Consider the following 23,683-nt stretch of genomic DNA (forward strand, 5'->3'; position numbering starts at 1 on the left):
ATGTATACACATTTTAACAACTGTTCTATTTCAAATTGTTTATGCTTTGTAATTCCGATCTTCAGATGGTCATGTTAAAGCGCAGTTTTCGATTAAAACACCTTCCCTCTGATTGCTTTCTACATTTAGGCGGTGACCTCGTCATTGTGAGTCCTTGCAATCACCAAACGTGAGATGAAAAGTCTAGAAAGTTTCCATTTTCAGCTCACTTTTTTCCGTTGACAGTGCTTTGTTCAGTGAACGCATTGTGGTCTCATCATTCGGGGCGGTCCAAAAAATGCGCAACCTCGCTCATCCGCGAAATCTTTCGATACTCACATCTCGAACCGAACACAAAATGCGATGGTCTCCTTTCCAACATTGCTCGAACTCTCGACTTGGTCGCCCTTCAAGCTTCTTGAGTTTTCTCGTGCAGTTGAAGGTGACGAGATCCGTAGCAACGTCGACGTAACCGCCTCTCGACCTGCCACCGTTCAACCGCCCGTTGAACTCCTTCACTCTGCAGGTGATGGACGGCGATAGGTTAACAATTCTGGGAAGTTTTTCGTTTTCTTGCTCTGGTAAACGGTCGAAACGGTCGTACTACAGCAGCTCACGTGTACACAGGTCTTCAATGGCAATGACCTGACAGCAACGGCAGTATAGCTCCACAAGTCACTCTGGCACTAATTGGTTGTAACTTCAACAAAACAATAGGCTGTTCCGAACCTCGACAGCCAAACTGCACTAAATTTGTATTATTATCGTACATTTGAACTACAAATCACTAATAGGCTTCAGAGTGGCGGAGTCACCGCTGTTCCCACAACTTCTTCACGAGCTTTCCACCACCTTTGAACGACCTGCAGCAGGTCGTCAAAGGGTCTACTAGAACACAGTCCAATTCTATTGTTTTCTCCGTAGATCCGAATCTCGCGAACAAGTGCCAAGAAGTCAAACTATGCGGCGTCTAATAGGCTGAACCGCGCGCTCGCGAGATCAACGGCAGACTACCACCAGCGACGAGGCTAGGCCTTAACCGATGCACCAGCCACTGCGGAAAGTGATCTCTTGAAGCAGCAGCTCGGAAAAATGTGTCTCTAGGTTCAGCTGCAAGACTGGTAAGCTTGGGACGGTTGGGCATCCTCCGCGCTCAGGTGAAGGAATTTCGTTCTCTTTTGAACGTGCAGTGGCGATGGGACGGAAAGGGTGTGGAGTACACTCAGGTGATGAAGAAATTTATTGAACAGAATAAATTTAATTTTAAATTGAGAAATTTGTCATCAAATTTTTTTTTTTTTTTTGAATTAAATATACTTTATTGAATCTTTCTTATAATAATTACATTTGGTTTACATAATAAGTGGTCAGCTGTGGCTCTTCAGCTTTAGTTTGCTTTTCGTGATTTAAACACTGTTCATTTTCTTAACTTTAAAAGTATATGATTTATCATTTTTGTAACACTAGGTACAATGAGGAAAAAAATTAAGAAAACATAACCTAACCTAAAACTAACTTAATCTTACCATAAACTAAACCAATCCTTGAATCAAGGGGTATTCAGATATAGCACATTTTTCCCTGAATTTCAAACATTTTTCTTGAATCTTCTGATCCAACATTTTTACTTCTGCTAATTCATGAACCTCACTTGATCTTGTCCAGCCAGGAACATTCAAAACCATTTTGAGTACCTTGTTTTGGACACGCTGGAGCTTCAATTTATGAGTTCTAGCGCAACACTCCCAAACAGGTACTGCATACTCAATAACGGGGTAAATTATTTGTTTGTAAACTGCTAGCTTATTTTTCAAAGATAGCTTTGATTTTCTGTTAATTAAAGGATACAAACACCTGATGAGAATGCTGCACTTGTTCAATATTTTATCTACATGCTGCCGAAACAATAGTTTCGAGTCAAGTATGAGACCTAAATAGACAACTTCCTTTGACCAGGGTATCGAAACATCATTCATTTTAATCAAAACATCATCCTTTGGGACAAATCTGGCCGATTTGGAAAGTGGAAAAATGATGGTTTGAGTTTTGGCTGCATTTATGCGAATTTTCCAGTCGCCAAAGTATTCGGAAAGAACGTCAAGACCCTTCTGAAGACGGCCAACTAAATATCTGGTTATTTTACCCTTATAAATAACGGCAGTGTCATCAGCAAAAAGTGACAACACACCATTACCAGGAAGAGTAGGCAAATCAGATGTAAAAATATTGTACAGAAGTGGGCCAAGAATACTTCCTTGGGGAACCCCAGCATCAATGTTGAATAATCCAGAAGCAATCCCATTCAGAAAAACCCTGAACGATCTCTCCGAAAGATAGTGCTGGATAATTTTGATAAGATACATTGGAAAACCGTATAAATACAGTTTATGTATCAAACCATCATGCCAAACATTGTCAAAAGCCTTCTCAACATCCAACAAAGCCATAGCAGTTGATTTAGACTCAAGCTTGTTCTGCTTGATGATTTTAGTTACTCTCGTAAGCTGATGAGCAGTATTATGTCCCTTTCGGAAGCCAAACTGCTCATTCAAAATTATATTATTATCGTTGGTAAAATCCAAAAGCCTTGAATAGATGACCTTCTCAAAGAGTTTGGACAGACTACTCAAAAGACTAATGGGACGATAACTTGTTGGCGATGTTGGATCTTTTGAGGCTTCAAAATTGGTATGACTTTGCCCAGTTTCCAATTGGTGGGGAAGTAACCAAGTTGCAAACATTTATTGAAAATATTGGCTAGATGTTGAAAGAACTGATCACTCTGTTTTTTCAACACTAGATTAAAATGTTATCAAAGCCAGGAGCTTTCATATTTTTCATTTGTTTAACTGCAACTTTGACTTCCTCACCAGAAACATGGGAATCTGCAGGAAATTCAAAGGTAGAGTCATTGATTGTTGAAATACTATTGGCAACTGATGTTTCTTTACGGCTGGTCATGGAAGCGCCAAGATTATGTGAACTAACAAAATGAAGCCCAAGTGCATTTGCCTTTTCCTCGGATGTAATCAAAGGAGAATCCTCAACAATAAGAGGAGGAATAGGCTTTGGTTTGTTTTTAAGAACTTTTGAAAGTTTCCAAAATGGTTTTGAATAATTCCCAAGCTGGCTTACATGTTTTGAAAATTCTTGATTTCTGATATTGTCAAGTCGGTCTTGTATGATTTTGTTCAAATTGTTAACTGAAATCTTTTGTCATAGTCCCCAGTCCGTTGATATTGTCTCCTATAAACATTCCTAAGTCTAATCAAGTGTTTAGTATCTACGTCAATATCAGTTACCTTAAAATTAACAGGAACCTCCCGAACGTTGGCAGCCTCTGCTTGGTTGATAGCCTGCTGGATCACCTCCAGCGAACGATCAATATCGGCAGAAGTTTCCGGGTGTTGATCATAGTCGATGTTGCTGTCGACCACTTGCTGAAACTGCTGCCAGTCAACGTTGTGGTAATCTTTCCGGGTTGGTTGCCGCTGCGGAGTAACGGAAGCTCCAACCTCCACAACCACCGGATAGTGATCAGAACTCAACTCTTCAAACACCTCAGGATGAGCCACGTTCTCAGCCATATTGGTAATGAAGAAGTCGATGATTGAGTGATTCCCAGACCGAGCCACCCTCGTTGGACGATCCGGACTCACAACGTTGTAGTATCCGTTTTGCAGATCGTTGTGCAGAATCACTCCGTTCCGATTCCTCCTGCTGTTGCCCCAAACTTCATGCTTCGCGTTGAGGTCACCAGCGATGATGTACTTTGCGCTCCGCCGTGTCAGCTTCTGGATATCGCTCTTCAGTTTTGCTGCTGAACCATCTCTGGAATTCACCTGACGTGGGCAGTATGCAGCAATGAAGAGTACTGGGCCAACCGAAGTGGGAATTTCCACCCCAACGGCCTCGATGATGTCCAGCTTGAAGTGTGGCAGCCGGCGTGGCTTGAGATCACGATGAACAGCGACAAGCACACCTCCTCCTCCAGAGGTGGTCCTATCGAGCTGCGTCGCGATCTTGTAGTTTTGCAGATAAACTTTTTCACCGGGCTTCAGATGAGTTTCCGTGATGGCAGCTACGTCGATCTCCTTCTCGCGAAGAAAATCCACCAGCTCTAAATTCTTCCTCCTAATGGAGCAAGCGTTCCAATTCAGCAGCTTGAGGGACCTACGATCCATACTGGATGACGAACGAGGTCAGCACTTCAATCTGCTGGGTCTTGGTTTTGCATCCACGCAGTGCAGCGGACATCTGTTTGAAAATATTGAGGAGTTCGGTTGAGGTGTAAAGATCATTACCATTTTCCTCAACTGCTGGTTCTTGGGTTGGTCTTGGCTCCTGGCTGAAGCCCGGTGGTGGCGGTCTCGGCTCCTGGCTGGAACCCGGCCGTGGATGATTCATCTCAGCTCTCTTCCTGGGATCCAACGGCAACGGTGCCAAGTTCGGGACCTGGCGTCGCGGTTGAAGAGGTGGAAAATTTTGCTCCACCAGGGCTGGAGGAGTTCTACGACGCTGAGGCTGATTCTTCGTCGATGCTTGCTGCCGAATTTTCACGAACTCAGCTCTCTTGGGGCACTTTCGGTCGGTTGACGAGTGCTCACCGTTGCAGTTGAGGCACTTCACCAGCGAATCTTGGATGCACTGGGATGTGATGTGCGCATCGGTACCACATTTGGCGCAACGACGCTTCAGGTGGCAGTTCTTACCTCCGTGCCCGAAACCCAGGCAGTTGAAGCATTGTGTGACGTCACGATGCACTGGTCGGTATCGCTCCCACGACACGATAATGTTGAAAACCGCTCGGATTGCCTTCAGCTCAGGAAGCGTCGTCGATCCCTTAGCCAAATGCAGCAGGTAGAGCTGGTCACGGTACTTGATGTCTTTGTTGCGTCGGCTCATTTTGTGCACGGCCAACACATCCAGTTTCAAAACTTTTAGCTCGGCAGCTAATTCCTCCACTGGCATGTCGTACAGACCTCTGACGACGATTTTGTACGGCTTATCCATGACGACATCATGGGTAAAGTACTCCGCCTCGTTTTCGGTCAAGTAATCCTTGACCAGTTGATAGTGCTGCCTGGATTGCACCAGCACCTTAAATCCGTCCTGACACAGACGAATGTTGCCTTGGACTTTCCCAGACTTGATGAGTTCAACCAGCCCCGCTCGAAAGTCGATCGTTGCTGCTGATTGCCGCACATAAAAAGGAGGCAGTTTCTCCTTTCGCTGTTTCACTTCATTCTCCTTTGCTTCCGCTACCTGGTCCTCGTCAGGCAGTCCAGCAAACTTGTTGTTCTTCAAAAGCTGCTCCTCGTGCGATGAAGAGTTCTCCTCCTCCTCATCCATCGGTACAGTACCGTCGCTCTTTTTCGTCTTTTTGCTGTTCGATGTCACTTCCAAAAGCACCTTCCTTTTGGAAATTCCCGGTTTTTGGCCATCAGTTGAGGCCTCAACCTTCCTTTTGGAAATTCCCACTTTTTTGCCTGCTTGAGCCGCAGGTAGGGCAATATTGCCGGCGTTTTGCGCCGGGACGCGACGAGTCATGTTGATTCAGACAACCTTCACCAACGAATGCTCGGATAACAATAGAAATTTGTCATCACTTTTCAGCAAAACTTTAAATTTTCCGGTAAATTTATATATGATTGAGAACAAATTATTTTTGAAATGAAAAAAAAAAACATTTAAAATTTACTTCCAGAGTTCTATCATTTTGAAATTAGGTTTTACAGTGTGACGTCACGAGCGCACACGCACACACATTTTTGCTGAGACACACGTGCAAAAAATGTAAACAGTGCAGCCAAGCTGTCAAATTTCTAACCTAAAAATTGAGTCGGCGTGAATCCTAATTTCAATAACTGTTGGCTTTAGTACACAGCTTTCAAAGATAAAATGCTAGTTTGAAAAAAAAAATGCTGTTTCTATTGAACTATTCCAATTAATTTTAGAATAATCCAACTCCTGAGTGTAACTGCACTGGTTAGTTTGGCTTATTTTCTCTCTATTTTGTGGGCAAACAGGTACCCATCAGGAAAAAACTAAACCACCGACCAACAAAAGAGAGTGAGAGAGAAAAATAATTCAAGAGGAAAAAACTAGTTACAGCAGCTGGCTTATGCTGCTGTGGGGACCCCAAGAGACCTCTTAAACTGCGCTCAGGTGCTGCTGGGCGATCCAAAAAATGAGAGCACGCGAGTTACATCCACGCGAATCTCAACTACAACAACAAACTCATCGTGAGAAGGGCGCCATCTGACGGTGGCGGTGGCGAGATTTTTCAAGTACACTTTCGTTTTCAACGCGTTTCAATTGTTCTTCACACCGAAGACGGTCGGTGCTTTGGGTGCCAACACTTAAGAGGGAAATGGTTGCGATCAACACAAAAGGAGGCAGTTGCGTAATCGTAGCTACTAAAGCGATATTAAACAGGTGAGATTTAATAGGTGGTGAAGTCGTGAAAATGCCAGTAAAGGTGTTTTATGTTCACTGATCCAAGTAAATACAAAAAACAAAAATGGTTTTAAATCTACTAAAAGTAGACTGAAATTGCATCAAACCAATGTTTTGAAGTCAAAAATAAAATACCAGTAATACCCGTTTTATTAAATTTGACACTCTTTTAAGATTTTTCGTTGTTTAAAATGTTTTTTTTAAACTACAGCTTCGATTATCCGAAATTCAATTATCCGAAGGTTTGTATGAGACTTCGGATAATCGAATCACGAACAAAAACATTTTTTTTCTTGTTTTAAACATCAAATTCGAGCGAGCCCATTTTAGTCAAATTTGAATAGTTGATTGCTTATTAAAAAAAATGCATTTTTTCAATATTTCGTCACCACCATATTGTCCGCCATCTTGGATTAAAACATGTAAATCACTTTAGCGTAGTTTAGGGCACGGGTCCCCCACAGACCGTTATTATAAATAAAAAATTTCCACCCAAACCAATGATTGGACATGGTTCCTGGGACCATTCTGCACCTCTGGGCCGAGTTTCAAAATATTTGCCGGCAGAAATTTCGAATACGGTCAGTTTTAGTGTTTCGAGTAGAAATTAAGGGGGAAATCACATGTAAAATGCGTAGGAAAAGATCAAAGATTCAATATTTTAACTCCAAAACATTACTGATCATGGTTTTAAATTGTATTAACTTGTAGCAGAATGATATAAAAACGATTTACAGCACTGACTTAGCCGGATTAAGCCGAAGTTAAGTGACTTAAGTATATTATTTACAAGTTTATACCTACATCAAGAAATTTAAAGTCAAGGAAAACTAGATAGCACTAAAATAACTTAAAATGGGGTGACTTTGTGCCATGGGGTGACATTGTACCAATAAACGCATAAAGATTGCTTTGACAAGCTTGAATTTTGTGTTAATTTATTTACTTGTTGACGGATTAATTTGGTCTATTTATGTTCCCACAAAGCAATTTGATGATATTGCTACGCAAATCTGCTTATTCTGTTTGAATAAAGCCTGTTGATTCAAAATTTAATTAATTAAATAAATTTAAAATCTCCTGGAATCCTCCAAATTTGAAAATTATGCTCACGTTTTTCAGTTCTGAATCAATTCCTTCTGAAATTAAATAAATCAATCAAAATATTAGGGAAACAAATTTTGTGACGTGGCAAGTTTGTGACATAGCAACTAGAATAAAATTGTTCTTTTTTGTTTTAAATCGTTTACAAATTTCAAACTTACGAATGAAATCCGGAGAGTACTCCAGCTATCATTTAGCTCATATATTTTTGTGGTCCTGAGTAATGACTATACTTAGCAAAAGTTTAATGGCACAACTTCCGACAGGATTAATATTTCAAACCAACCAATTATTTTTCAACATTGCAGTTATCGTCATAAAATAAAAAAAATAAAATAACTTTTCATAATAAAAAAATAACTTCTCATAATTGAATAAAATAATGTAGATACACTCATAGTTAGGATTCAATAAAACATATTATTGATCATCAAGAACGTTCACTAATAATGTATTCATCAAAACAAATCCTACTTCTGCCCAATGTGAAAACACAATCGATCTTTTAACAAGCTTGGCATATCTTATGAAAACATGAAAATAGTACAGTTAAATATCAAATCAAATCAAATTGTTCGCTCTACAACATTACCAATCAAACTGGGGTGAGAGGCAACCACGTTTAACACTCTAACACCGAACCCGATATAGTCAAGTATGTACAGGCGATGTAAGTTTTCAATGTGACTTGTGTCCTAAAACTCTTGTCAGGGTCAAACGGTAAGGCTTATGAAACTAAAGCTTTATCTATTTTATCTATTTTTTTAGTGTTTATGTACTTATTGAACTTTTTATGTCAGAGGACATAATCTAAGAACAATATTTGCAACGATTATACTTTGCAATTCAAGCTTATCGAGCTTGGTGTTAAGCTATCTGGCTATTATAAAATCGTAAAATTAGGCACAATGTCACCCCTTGGCTCAAAGTCACCCCATTTTAAGTTATTTTTGTGCTATCTAGTTAACCTTGACTTTAAATTCCTTGATGTAGGAGTTTTTTTAATATTAAGGTGTAAACTTGTAAATAATATACTTAAGTCACTTAACTTAGGCTTAATCCGGCCAAGTCAGTGCTGTAAATCGTTTTTATATCATTCTGCTACATGTTAATACAATTTAAAATCATGACCAGTAATGTTTTGGAATTAAAACATTGAAACTTTGATCTTTTCCTACGCATTTTACATGTGATTTCCCCTTAATTTCTACTCGAAACACTAAAACTGACCGTATTCGAAATTTCTGCCGGCAAATATTTTGAAACTCGGCCCAGAGGTGCAGAATGGTCCCAGGAACCATGTCCAATCATTGGTTTGGGTGGAAATTTTTTATTTATAATAACGGTCTGTGGGGGACCCGTGTAGGGGTCATACTTAAGCTTGATAATCAAAAATAATACAGAGAAAAAAAAAAGTTTTTTCCGAAGTTTTGATTATCCGAAGTAAATTTTTACTTCGAGTCTGTATAATTAATTTTCTCTTCAAACAGTTTGCTAATCAGTTTTTTCTTGAAAAGAATGTATTATTCTGGACGCTACAAATAATTTTTTTTTTTAATTTAAATCATAGTACCGCTTTCTCTTTATCCTATATTTTTGCAAAATATCATATAATAACAAATTGATTGCTGTAAAATATGACTTTTTCAGACATTTTTTTCAAACATGTGAAACCGATTGTGAACTATTATCACTCGATCTATCATGCCGAATAAGATGCTTGAATTTTATACTTAGATTTTTTAACCGAATTCAGTAGTTGACAAATCGGTAAAGTTTAAACCAACTGTCAAATTGAACATAATATAACCGAATGTCAGTTGTACGATGAACAATAATGAACTTCATTACAGAATTTCGGTAATTTTTTAGCGAATTCGTAATTTTACCGATCTGTTCAGCAGTTGAAAATTCGGTAAACTTTACCGAATTCTGTAAACGAATCTAAGGGGTATCTTTAAAAAAAAGTTTCCAAAAAAGGAAATATATACAGACTTTTCTGCTTTAACCCTTTCAGGCCTGATGATATAACTCAAAAATCATTTTTTTCTAATGTAGATCATTTTTCCCATGAAACCAAAAACATATTTTTTTGGAAATTCAGGCCGAGTTTAAAAAACTAAAATTTTATGTAAAATTGCTTAGTACGGTGTAAAAAGCACTCCCTGTTTTAGGATTGTTAATTATGTATCTCTCAACGTTATTTTCGCATGACTAATCAAATGTTGAATTTTTTTGACATATGAGCAATTCTCTGAGTATTCGGTCATTCAATTTTTTTTGTATTTTTTAATCCGGCTGAAACTTTTTTGGTGCCTTCGGTATGCCCAAAGAAGCCAATTTGCATCATTAGTTTGTCCATATAATTTTCCATACAAATTTTGCAGCTGTCCATACAAAAATGATATGTGAAAATTCAAAAATCTGTATCTTTTGAAGGAATTTTTTGATCGAGTTGGTGTCTTCGACAAAGTTGTAGGTATGGATATGGACTACACTGAAAAAAAATGATACACGGTAAAAAAAATTTGGTGATTTTTTATTTAACTTTTTGTCACTAAAACTTGATTTGCAAAAAAACACTATTTTTATTTTTTTTATTTTTTGATATGTTTTAGAGGACATAAAATGCCAACTTTTCAGAAATTTCCAGAAGGGGCAAAAAATCTTTGACCGAGTTATGATTTTTTGAATCAATACTGATTTTTTCAAAAAATCGAAATATCGGTCACAAAAATTTTTCAACTTCATTTTTCGATGTAAAATCGAATTTGCAATCAAAAAGTACTCTAGTGAATTTTTGATAAAGTGCACCGTTTTCAAGTTATAGCCATTTTTAGGTAACTTTTTTGAAAATAGTCGCAGTTTTTCATTTTTTTAAATTAGTGCCCATGTTTGCCCACCTTTAAAAAATATTTTTGAAAAACTGAGAAAATTCTCTATATTTTGCTTTATTGAACTTTGTTGATGCGACCCATAGTTGTTGAGATATTGCTATGCAAAGGTTTAAAAACAGGAAAATTGATGATTTCTAAGTCTCACCCAAACAACCCACCATTTTCTAATGTCGATATCTCAGCAACTTTAGGTCCGATTTACAATGTTAAAACATGAAACATTCGTGAAATTTTCCGATCTTTTCGAAAAAAATATTTAAAAAAAATTAAAATCAAGACTAACATTTTAAACGGGCCAAACATTCAATATTACGCCCATTTTAAATGTTAGTCTTGATTTGAAATTTTTGAAAATATTTTTTTCGAAAAGATCGGAAAATTTCACGAATGTTATATGTTTTAACATTGTAAATCGGACCTATAGTTGCTGAGATATCGACATTAGAAAATGTTGGGTTGTTTGGGTGAGACTTAGAAAACATCAATTTTCCTGTTTTTAGGCTTTGCATAGCAATATCTCAGCAACTATGGGTCGCATCAACAAAGTTCAATAAAGCAAAATATAGAGAATTTTCTCAGCTTTTCAAAAATATTTTTTTCAAAGGTGGGCAAACATGGGCACTAATTATAAAAAATGAAAAACTGCGACAATTTTCAAAAAAGTGACCTAAAAATGGCTATAACTTGAAAACGGTGCACTTTAACAAAAATTCACTAAAGTACTTTTTGATTGCAAATTCGATTTTACATCGAAAAATGAAGTTGAAAAATTTTTGCGACCGATATTTCGATTTTTTGAAAAAATCAGTATTGATTCAAAAAATCATAACTCGGTCAAAGATTTTTTGCCCATTCTGGAAATTTCTGAAAAGTTGGCATTTTATGTCCTCTAAAACATATCAAAAAATAAAAAAAATAAAAATAGTGTTTTTTGCAAATCAAGTTTTAGTGACAAAAAGTTAAATAAAAAATCACCAAATTTTTTTTACCGTGTAGCATTTTTTTTCAGTGTAGTCCATATCCATACCTACAACTTTGCCGAAGACACCAACTCGATCAAAAAATTCCTTCAAAAGATACAGATTTTTTAATTTTCACATATCATTTTTGTATGAACAGCTGCCAAATTTGTATGGAAAATTATATGGACAAACTAATGATGCAAAATGGCTTCTTTGGGCATACCGAAGGCACCAAAAAAGTTTCAGCCGGATTAAAAAATACAAAAATTAAAATTAAAGAAAAAAGACCGATTCCGTAGAGAACTGCTCATATCTTACCTTTTTAATTTAACATTTCAACTCAAAAATAATTTTTCAGCAATATTTTTTTAGTTTCAAACATCTTTTCTTAATATTTCGAAAGAGTTTAATGTTTTTAAGATTGAGATGGTGCAATATCTGGTACTGAAGATATGATCGTTTTAAAAATGATTTAACAAAGAAATGTTTATAGTCAATTTTAGACGAAAACCCAGATTTGCAATCGAGTGTCTTAACGCGTTTTGAAACAATAAACCATTTTTTATTCACAGCAACTTTCAGGAAACAAATTGCCAAAAATGTTAAAAAATATAAAAATTCTTGAAAACACAATTTCAGCTGCCAAGAAATCTTATTTCTTTAAAAAACTGACAAAACATATTTTTTCACACAATTAGAGCTTTGAAAGTTAGGACCTTAAAAACCAGTTGTATACAGTATGTAAAAAAGATTTACCCCTTGGGCACTATGCACATATTGTGATGAAACATCTAAACAATTTAATGTTGACAGAAACCTAGTACTACGTTTTGTTCAGAAACTCATGCCAGACATTTTGCTACAAAAACTCATGAAAAGATGATTTCTATAAAAAGTTATATAACAAATACTATTACGAAACTAAAAGGTGCAAAAAAGTTTGTACACCTTTCGAAAAATTAACATAAATAATGTTATTTGTTGACAAATCACCATAAATCCAGTCTCCCAACTTCAAATAGGCATCCTTGACTGATTAAAAAAATAATTTGAATTGAATATAAAGTTTACTAACTACTTAGTATAAAAGTTTATATAACTCTGGAAATTCTATATAAAACTTATCTAAACTTAATTTTGCAAACTTTTAATTCAACTAAATGTCAATATACTACCATAGAATTGCTAAATAAACATTTTGGAGTGGGTATAACACCGTTTTGGGGGTATTTGTATCGATAGAATAGATTTTTCGTTGGAATTTCGTACCAAGCCGGAATTACGTCGTCGGAAAATCCGCCGGCATCCGAACCGGTCCACAATTCTTAAGTCAACCTATGTGGCATCGGAAAGGGCATAAAATTTCCGATCTTTTGATACCCATACATCTAGGTTTTCTATAAAACCTACGTTTTTAAATACCTGGGCAAAAAGTAAGTTTGATCCACGAGAACAAAAATTACGAAATTCCATACATTTTTGGCAGATTGCTCAAACAAGACCGTAACAACGTTTTTACCTAGGCATTTTAAATCGTGGGTTTTATAGAAAACCTAGATGTATGGGTATCAAAAGATCGGAAATTTTATGCCCTTTCCGATGCCACATAGGTTGACTTAAGAATTGTGGACCGGTTCGGATGCCGGCGGATTTTCCGACGACGTAATTCCGGCTTGGTACGAAATTCCAACGAAAAATCTATTCTATCGATACAAATACCCCCAAAACGGTGTTATACCCACTCCAAAATGTTTATTTAGCAATTCTATGGTAGTATATTGACATTTAGTTGAATTAAAAGTTTGCAAAATTAAGTTTAGATAAGTTTTATATAGAATTTCCAGAGTTATATAAACTTTTATACTAAGTAGTTAGTAAACTTTATATTCAATCCAAATTATTTTTTTAATCAGTCAAGGATGCCTATTTGGAGTTGAGAGACTGGATTTATGGTGATTTGTCAACAAATAACATTATTTATGATAATTTTTCGTAAGGTGTACAAACTTTTTTTGCACCTTTTTTATTTTCGTAATAGTATTTGTTATATAACTTTTTATAGAAATCATCTTTTTATGAGCTGTTTGTAGCAAAATGTTTGGCATGAGTTTCTGAACAAAACGTAGTACTAGGTTCCTGTCAAACTTTAAATTGTTTACATGTTTCATCACAAAATGTGCATAGTGCTCAAGGGGTAAATACTTTTTTACATACTGTATATTATTTACTAATTTCCCGGGAAACGGGAAATATTTTTTCCGGGAAATTTTTTCCCGGGACGGGAAATTGGACGCTCTAGGGAGTAACCATAAATCACGTAGACACTTTTTTAGAAAACCTCAAGCCCCTCCCTCCTCCTCGTAGGCAACTGTCCATTAAAAAAAAAAAATTTTATAGAGCGTGAACAATCGCTTACCCCTCCTCCATATAAAGTGTCCACGTGGTTTATGGGTGGCACCTTACTAAACTTTTTTTCAACTTTGATTGTACTACTGGTTTTTGAGGTCCTTACTTTCAAAGCTCTAATTTTGTAAAAAAAAATATTTTTTTCTCAGTTTTTCCTTATAAATAAGCTCACGTTTTTCAACTGAAACTACTGGTTCGATACCAATTTTATGATATTTTTATTTTAAACATTTCAACCTTATAGAGTTTTTAAATTGAAAACAATGCACTTAATAAAAAGTCGTTTTAGATTACAAATTAGATTTGGTGCCTCAAATTAAATTTAAAACATTTTTATGACCATATTGTTTACAAAAACATTTATTTTTCGTGCAATTCATTAAACCCCCTCCCTAAAGTTTCCACGTGGTTGGTCCCTTAACAAACTGATATATATATATTTTTGTGAAAGCTTTTCAAAAGTTAAAAAAATACAATTGGCGTGATCTGGCCTGACATATTTATAATAAACACAAACAATGTACACACTAATTACTAACGCAACATGTTTTGTTTTCAGCGCATAAATAGTTTACATAACTGTGTCTCGCGACCTGACATCAACATCGTTCCAGCTAGTAGCTCGTGTTAGTCGAGAAGATAATCACACAGTTCATCGCCGCGCAAACCTGACACGTTCGCGTTGATTACTTCCTTTTCACATAATTTTCCCCAACTGTTTATTTTTTTTTTCGTTTTAGTACACGGCACGTGCTGTCATAAACTACTGAGCAACAGTTCAGTTCACGAAGACAAGGTATTTGAATTGGTACAAAAAAAAACAAAAAATAGAACATTATAAACTAGTTTATTTTTTTATTAAAGCTTGAAACTCAAAACTTTTGGAGAAATTTTGATTTTTTGGGTTCACAAAATAACGTCCTCACTGTGCATAATTTGCATACCAAAATTATCGCTCAACCAAGTCGTTTTCGGCTCGAGGCCTTTTTCGTTTTTAAAGCTTTTCACATTCAACCAAAGTGAAAAACAAAATAAAAACAGATGAGACCGGTCGTCCGTCAACCAGAAAATATTACCAGATAACTGTTTACAGTAACACTTTTTCGTCGTTTCGTCTCAAAAGCCAGTGGGTGTAAACTGGATCTATAGCACAAACCACCCTGTCCGTCTGCTCGTGGCGGTTAACTTTAATCGAAAGTTTATTCAGCGGCAGCAGCAGCTTTGTGACCAAGAGTGGTGATTTGTTTTAAATTAGCACAGCACTCTACCGGTTTCTGGTTGATGAGGAAATTAGCTTGTGATTAATTTCCAGCAGGGCTGATTAAAGGGAAGGAAAGTGAGTTGGAAAGCGCTTTGATTAAAAGGGAAGTGATTAAAAACTCTCTTGATTGCATACATGTAGGCGATAAGCGCGGCCAATCGCCGTAAAGTATGTAATTACGCGTTTCCTTGACCTATTTTTTTCGTTTGTTTCCAAATTGGCACATATTTCACACATTTTTTGTACAATCGTTCCAAACTCGGTAATTATCCTCTTGCACATACCCCAGAATTTACAACCGCGAACAATTTCATTCACCTTGACGGTGGAATTTGCCCCCTTTGAAGATCATCTCTTCTTTTATAGCTCGCTCTCTCACTCTCTCTCTCTCTCGGGTACACCGCACAATTATCCCCAATTACGCCGGTTAGCACTTTACGGGCTTGAATTACCGGGTAGGCTCCACGATGATGGTTGGTGTCATAGACCGAGCGATACAAGGAAAAACACAACTCTTTCTTCAACTTGACTCAATGAAGGCTTGAGTTGTAGTTCGTACGTGCGTTCAACGTGGATTCCACACGCGACTCGTTTATAGGTCATCGAGCGGGATCATCTCACCCTGGTGCCAGGCGGTGAAGAGTTGAAGTTGCCGAGACTAGGTAGTTAGGGGATGTGGACCTATTTTGGACCCATTGTACCTGGTTTCGACCCAAGCTTGAAAGAGGTCTAAAATAAACTCAAAATAGGCACCCTTTCCCCTAGTACCAGAAAGGGAACGCGCAAAAAATAGTACAACCCCTCTTGCAAGTTATTATTGCTGCTGCGGTCAGCAATGGATTGTAACTCTGTGACCTACTTCGCCAATATCTGGGGTGGACGCGCAGCAAAAACTACACGGAGATTAGCCGGGACAAAAACCTGAAGTTTGCAGATTTAAAGTTCTCATGCAATCAGCAAATAACCGTTCCAAGTTGGGTCAATTACCCCCTGCACTGAAAGCCATCTTGCGCCAAGTATGTTAATCAGCAACATCAACGCAGTCTCCGCGGCAAGATCTAGAAACTTGGTGCGTGTTTTTTGCCAAAGAACTGTTCCGGCTGCGGAACGAATAACTAATTTGTTGATCTCGTCAAGTGAACCGGTTGCGGTACTACGGTAGCTTAGAAAGAAGTTAATTGAACCCGTGCCGGACTCTGTGAGGGGGCATAATTGGTGCGTTTAGAAAATGCATGTCAGGTGTACACACCGCGGTGGTACAGAATATGAAGGACGGAAGTTGGCTGCTGTGAGGAAAGATTGGTCATTGGTCTAGTATTTGATGGTAATTGGTGCTGAGTTGGTGATGTTAAATACTGATGGCTTCAGGAGGAAATTGTAGTAATATCACGGTGGCATTAATTGCATAGTTAGCATGTAAAGATGTTACAGATTACGATAAGAACGAATTTCAAAGTAGTTTATTTAAACGCTACATATCAACGGATATGTCTATAATATGAGTTGACCTTTATTCAAAACGTGATTATTTTTAATTATCTCGTAATGAAGCTACGACAATGGAAAAATAGGCTGAGAATATTTTTTTTAAATTTATGTTCTACTGGTTCTGAAATTTTTTTGGAGAAAAATCATTCGGCAGCTTTAATTTTTTTTAATTCAAAGTGCACGTATTTTTGATAAAATTCAAAGTTGATGCTTCCCCTCAAAATGAGCATGCGCAGAATTTTGAAAGTCCATGTAATCAGAAGAGAAACTACTGGAGTCTTAATGTGATCATAATGGATCGGATTTAAGACCACCTCCTCCTCCTCCCCCCCCCCCACGTAAAAAAAAATTCTATACAAATATAAAAAACAAGCCTTATGGCCTATCTACAATCACTTAGCTTAGAACATCTAAGTAAAGTAGTTACTTAGGAAAGTCTGCAACTTACGTTCGTCATCCACAATCAACTTAGAAAACTTGCTGGGCTGATATACGTTGCTATGCAGTTGTTTGTTTACCTTTGATATGGAAACGTCAACTTACCGTAGATTTTGAAATTTTCCAAACCAAACGTCAGTTTCTAATTTGATTACTTTTCCATTGTAGAAACTCAGATTCATTTCCATTGATTCAAATTCCTAAGCTAAGTGAAATTTTCTAAGCTAAGTGATTGTAGATAGGCCATTACCCGACAAACTTCGCTCTGCCTTTTTTTCGTTTGTTGACGTTTTTAACTTTTTTGCTTCTTCAGCCTCCTATGATCTTAATTTGATTTTACGTAACTTTTCCCATAGAATCTGCAGGTTTTCCGGAATCGGTCCAGAGTGGCCAAAGTTGTAATTTTTTGGCTTGAAAACCTTCCTTGGACTTATACGAACCAACGCAACAAAGAGCACATCGATCCAACGTTCCGTGTTGAATTGATTCGCGTTCGAACAAAACCGTCGACGTTTTTATATACCTGGAGTTTTTTGAAAAGGTCCTAAAACCAAATTTTAAATTTTTGCTTTTGGGTGCCGCCTTGAGTCAGAGGTATTCAAAACACCCAAAAAGCAAAAATGAAAATTTGGTTTATAGGACCTTTTAAAAACCCCAGATATGTAGATAGATGTATGGAGAGTAACACGGCCTCCGATCCCTCCCCATCTGCGTTATGTAATAAATGAACGATCCCTTAATAACCACAAAAATAATATAAAAAAAGTTAAGCATTTGAATTCAAGTTTATTTAGATAAACTAATTCTACGGAAATGAACTTTAATGATTTACTAATGGCTATGCAACCTGCTTAAGGGGGTAACCTTTCGGGAATCTTGCTGAAGTTATTTTAATATTCTAGCAATTATTTGGTATTTAAAAAAAACCATAACAAAATCATTTTTAAAATGTATTTTAAAAAATAAAGTTACTCGTGAAAAACTACGAAGAACAATTTTACTTTTCATAAAAATACATGCCGGAAAGTTAAGCTCAAACAAAATTCATTCAATTTTTTTCTGCCCCATCTCTTATTTTTTCAAATGTTTAAAAATACAAATATAAGAAGCATTTGATGAAAAAAAAGCTTGTGCAATTTGTTCTCAAACTCAACAATAATAATGACTCACTAATCGTAAAATAATTGAACTTACGCTTAAAATTAAATTAATTATAATAATTATAATCAAAAATAGCTTTAGAATCTCTTTATTTCTTGCTAAACATCTGTACAAATACTTCCAATGTCAAGATTTAATAAACAGTTGAAAAGTTAATAAAATAATCAATTTTTGAGTAATTTTCTCTAAATAGAAGTTTAAAACTGAAAGACAAAAGTGCTCGTAGTTAAGAAAAAGAAACAAATAGAGTTACTGTAGGCCAATAGTTCAAACATTGGCGTGGAAACAAACCTTGATTTTCTCAATTCCACAAAAATCATTTGTTGTTTTGAAAAAGTTGCTTTGACGTTTAGCGTTGATTCAACAAAAATAATGATTTCTGGAGTTTTTTTTTTTTTTGAAAATTTTCAATAAACTAAATTTTAGTTTTTGCTTTTTAACCCTCTACTGCCCAAATTTATTTTTCGAAATTTTTTTATTTTTCCCGTGTTCAGGAAATCATTTTGAGCAACTTTTGTTCTAGGAAAAACTTTACTTTCCTTTTTTTATATATTTCTTGCTTTATTTTTAATATTTTTATTCGCATTTATCTTGTTTAGTTTATGTTTGTTTTTGGTAGTACTTTGCCTATTCTACCACCTTCTATCATTATATTTTGCCTATCTAATTTATTCATGTTGTTACAGTCACTTTTTCAATTTTTTATTTGTTTTGCACATTTTCTGCTATAAAATGGCAACATTATCATTTAAGTTGTAAAAAAATGCGTAGGGGCATAGTCTGGGACAATACAAAATCTACTGCATACTTCATTTTACTTAAAATATAGGAAATGTTAGTAAAAAAACACTGCCAAAGTTGACCCCTAAAAAAAATACATTTTTAAAATCGTTGGCAAAGTCACATAAACAAGTAAAACTTGCAACCCATAAATTTTCCAAAATTTTAAGAGTTCTTCTTTCCAATGCATTTTCAAGATCAAAAATTGGTTGACAAATTAATTTTTGGCGATTTTTTAAAATCGAAGCCCGTCTAAAGGCGGCGTTGGATTGTAGAGGGTTTAGTGTTTTTGAAGCCGCTGAAACTGAAAATTTGGTGTATTGGGCCTTTTATAAAAAAAACTTCCAGATTTTCTAATCAACAAAATATTGTGTTGGTTCAAATATGCCTTATTTTTCTGCGTGTAAGTTTATCAGATTGCACGAAGAATTAAAATAAAATCTCAAATTGGAGGCCTACACTTTGAAGCAAAGTTGTTGATTTTTTCGTATGTATTTTAAAGTAGTATAGTAGTATAGTAGTTTCTACAAAATGATGGGGTACGAGCCGTACATTTATTTAAAGAGGCTCTTTCGAATTCAATGAATACGATGAGTGCTGAAAAATCAAGTTTTGCGACATGCTTCATTACGTTTTTAAAATTCTTTTTTTTAATTCTAGAAGGTTTTTTATAGCGTTGATGTGTCTAGTCAAATTTTTTGATAACGTATACTTTGATTACTTGAAAGTTATTTGCCGTCATATAAATGTCAAATACTATTGCAATATAAATATTTAATGAAATAAATATCATAGGAGTGCTGTTATGAATATTACAGCAGTCAAAACAGTGCAATAATGAATATTCAAGCACTCTTGTGGTTGATGAGGAAAAGACGGCCGTTAAAGTAACTCTAGAAGGACAAAAAAAGGAAGGTTATATTCAACGGAAATGCAAAATAGAAGATTTATTGAACACGTTTCGACATTTATCCAACGAGTTTTATCAAGTTGGACAATAATGACGAGTATAGAGAGAATCAAGTTTGGCAATGAGTTGAAAATAAGATAAGCTTTAAACTTTAAACTCTAAAAAAGTATTGATAACTATTCGGCAATCCATTAGATGCTGAAATAATAGTTTTTGCAATTCCGTCGTGAAACTATTTACTTTTCCTGTCATTCTTGAACGACGAAATAGCCTACTTTTCTGTACCAAAAATAGCAGAATCGAATAGCAACACTTTTCGAAATAAATGCTGAAAAGTTCTACTTTTCAGCACTCAAATGGGTGCTGCAAAGTTGAACTTTTCAGCACTTGTTTCGAAAAGTAACACTTTTCAACATTTTTTTGATTTAAACGATTTATTGACAAAATACATGAAAATTTGACATAAAATTTCACTCAATGTGTTTTTTGGAATTGCAAAAAAAATTGTATGGAACTCGTTGCAAAACTTGATTTTTTCAGCACTCTTCGTATTTATCTAACTCGGTGAACCTCGTTGGATAAATGAACGACTCGTGCTGAAAAAATCCTCTTTTTGCAACTTGTTGCATAAACTACCATTTTGCAATTCCGTCGTGAAACTATTTACTTTTCCTGTCATTCTTGAACGAAACAGCCTACTTTTCTGTACCAAAAATAACAGAATGAGTAGTAAACCTTTTTAAAACAATTGCTGAAAAGTTCTAAAAGTTTTACTTGCAAAAAACGGAGTTCCATCGTTACAAAACTTGATTTTTTCAGCACTCTTCGTATTTATCCAACTCGGTGAACCTCGTTGGATAAATTTATGACTCGTGCTGAAAAAACCTCTTTGTAACTTGTTGCATAAACTACTATTATGCAACAAGTTGCCAAAAGAAGATTTCGTAAACCTCGTTGGATAAATGTTTTCCAACAAGCTGCTTAGAACATTTCTTGCAATTCCGAAAAACGTTTTTTGAGTGGAATTTTATGTCAAACATCCATGTGTTAAGTAAATTCACCGTTCAAAACAAAATATATTGAAAAGTGTTACTTTTCTAAACTAGTATTGAAAGGTATTATTTTTCCATTCTGTTAATTTTTGATAGATAAAAGTAGGCCGTTTCGTAGCTCTAAAATGACCGGAAAAAGGTAAGTGATTTCAAGATGGAAACGCGAGATAGTAGTTTATGCAACATGTTGCAAAAAGAAGATTTTTTTAGCACGAGTACATTTATAAATACGACGAGTGCTGAAAAAATCAATTTCGAAAAACACCCTTTGATTGGAATTATAAGTCAAATGTTCATGTGCTTTCGAAACAAGTGCAGAAAAGTTGAACTTTTCAGCATTTATTTTGAAAAGTGTTACCATTCGATTCTGTTATGCTCTTTCGTCGTTAGAGAATGAAAGGAAAAGTACGTAGCGCGGTTTAGTTACCCTCCAACTTCCTACCCTCCAGATATTTTAAACGGATCTTTACCCTCCACCCTCCAAGTTTCCAAGCAACTTTTTCAAAACGGCATATGTTTTATATGATTTAATAAACATACAACTTTTTGAAAAATTACTCCTGGCCAAAAAATTTATTTGAGAGCTCTCCAAAGAATATACTCGATCAATTGAAGAGAAATCTCTTGCAACAACACCACCACCAACCGCCCTGTTCCGCTATCGATGGCTAAGTTATGTTTCAAGCAGCACCACTACTCACACTAGTAATATTACATCAGCGATGGATAAATTAATGTTTGTAATCAATGGGCTTTTGGGAGCGATTTAGATTAATAATTTGCATAATTTACCGTTCCTCAGGGCCCGAGGAAGACCACCAGAAATCCCGATGCGAGACGCGCTATCTCAATTAGACCTTGATGTTCTCTATCCTATCTATCAGTTCCTCTCAGATTCCAAAATATCTATTTAGTTTTCTTCCAGTTAGTTTCCTTTCAGTTAGTTTTCCTCTAGTTAGTATAACTCGCCTTCGCACAAAGCCGTCGTTTCTGGTTGCACCGGAAGCAAAGCAAGATCGCCCCAGCAGCTGGACACCGAGTTGCGGCTGAGGACAAAACGCAAAGGCCAGCAGAGCCAACCAAGACCCCTACACAATCCCCTTCCCTTCCCACGCCTTGTCCTTAACATCAATCCCTTCCCTACTAACCCCGAGTAGGCCGCGGGTAATCGGCTCCCCTCCCACTAACATTTACACACAAGATCCTCTGTAATTATTAAGTCAAATGTAATTACAAAAGCCGACTCGGTCCTAACCAGGTCCCAGTACCGAAAAGGACCTAATAAAAATAATTTTATGAAAAAAAAAAAATAATTTACCGTTTTTACTTTCAGACAAACAATTAATTAACAGATTAATCACATTTCGCTTTTCAACTAATGAATCATTCCTTTCTAAGATTTTTATTCATTTCAATCATTTTAAGCATTTCAATAGTTTGAAGTATGTTAAGTTGATTTTAAATATTACGAGTATTTTTTATATATAAGGTACCGTAAACTGGGGTGACTTTGATAGCCCGGGGTGACTTTGAAAGGTTTTTCAAATGACCGTCAAATTAATATCTCAACATTTTTGAAAATTTTGAGTATGTAAACATTAAAGGATAAATTATTATCGAACATATATGCAAAAATGTTACTGTTCCATTGGATGTATAAAAATTAGTGGCCAGATCAAATTTCTATCAATGTCACCCCGGGCTATCAAAGTCACCCCAGTTTACGGTATTTCAGGTATACGAGTGTATCAAGTTTTTTAAAGTTTTCAAGGATTTAAAGTGCTTCAAGTATTTCAAATATTGTATGTATATCATGTATTCCAAGTTATTCAAATATTGTTTATCCAATTATTTTTAGTTTTTTTTTGAATAATTCAAATACTCTATTTTTTAAATTGTTTCAATTATTTCAAATTGATTTTAATTATTTCAAGGATTTAAAGTGTAATAATAACATCATGTCTTTCTAGAGCTTCAAGTATGTAAAGTATTTTGTGGATTTTTAGTAGTGCAAGTATTTCAAGTTTTCAAAGTATTTCATGTATTTAAGTACCTATTTTAAGTATTTCAAGAATTTCTAGAATTTAAAGTATTTCAGATTGATCTTAAATATTTCGAGAATTTGTAGTTTTTTTTATGTATTTTGAGTGTTTCAAACAAGATTCATGTTTGAAGTTTTTTTAAGTCCAATGAACAAAATTTAATTTTTTTTTGTGTTTCTGAAACCGCATTGTGTTAAAAACACTCTAAAGCCAAACAATCAAAATTGGACCTTTATAAAACAATAGAAGTAAATAAAATTATCAAATGTTTCTATTAATTCATGTTTATTAAATACTTCGTATACTAGTATCTTAGTATTTCATGCAATTCAAGTTATTTAATTACTTATAATATATTTTTTTCAATTATTTTAAATTCCTTCAAATATTTCAAATTGATTTTAAATATTTTAAGAATTTAGATTTTTATAAGTACATCAAACATTTCAAGAATTTCAAGTATTTCAAGGTTTCATTATAAGTAATTGAAGTATTTCATTTTTTCCAAGTTTTTGAAGTAGGTATTCAAGTATATCAAGTGTTTGTATAATTTTAAGGATTTAAAGTATTGCGAGAACTGAATGTATTTCAAGAATGTATAGTATTTCAGATAGATCTTAGATATTTCAAGAATTTGTAGTAATTTAATATTTCGTAGTATTTGGAGTGTTAAGCAAGTTTCAAGTATCTGAAGGGTTTTAAGTACTTGAAGGGGTCTGGGGTTTTTTTCAAGTCCAGTAAGCA

The 23,683-nt window shown here is 35.4% G+C and overlaps 1 protein-coding gene across 4 annotated transcripts in view; it reads right to left on the bottom strand.

Annotated features, from left to right (window-relative positions):
• The window catches only part of LOC6031710, an 88,870-nt gene that overhangs the window by 15,650 nt on the left and 49,537 nt on the right, over positions 1-23,683 (bottom strand). The gene's annotated exons all lie outside the window — the stretch shown is intronic.

This window comes from Culex quinquefasciatus, chromosome 2, assembly GCF_015732765.1.
Source record: "Culex quinquefasciatus strain JHB chromosome 2, VPISU_Cqui_1.0_pri_paternal, whole genome shotgun sequence".
Taxonomy (NCBI): domain Eukaryota; kingdom Metazoa; phylum Arthropoda; class Insecta; order Diptera; family Culicidae; genus Culex; species Culex quinquefasciatus.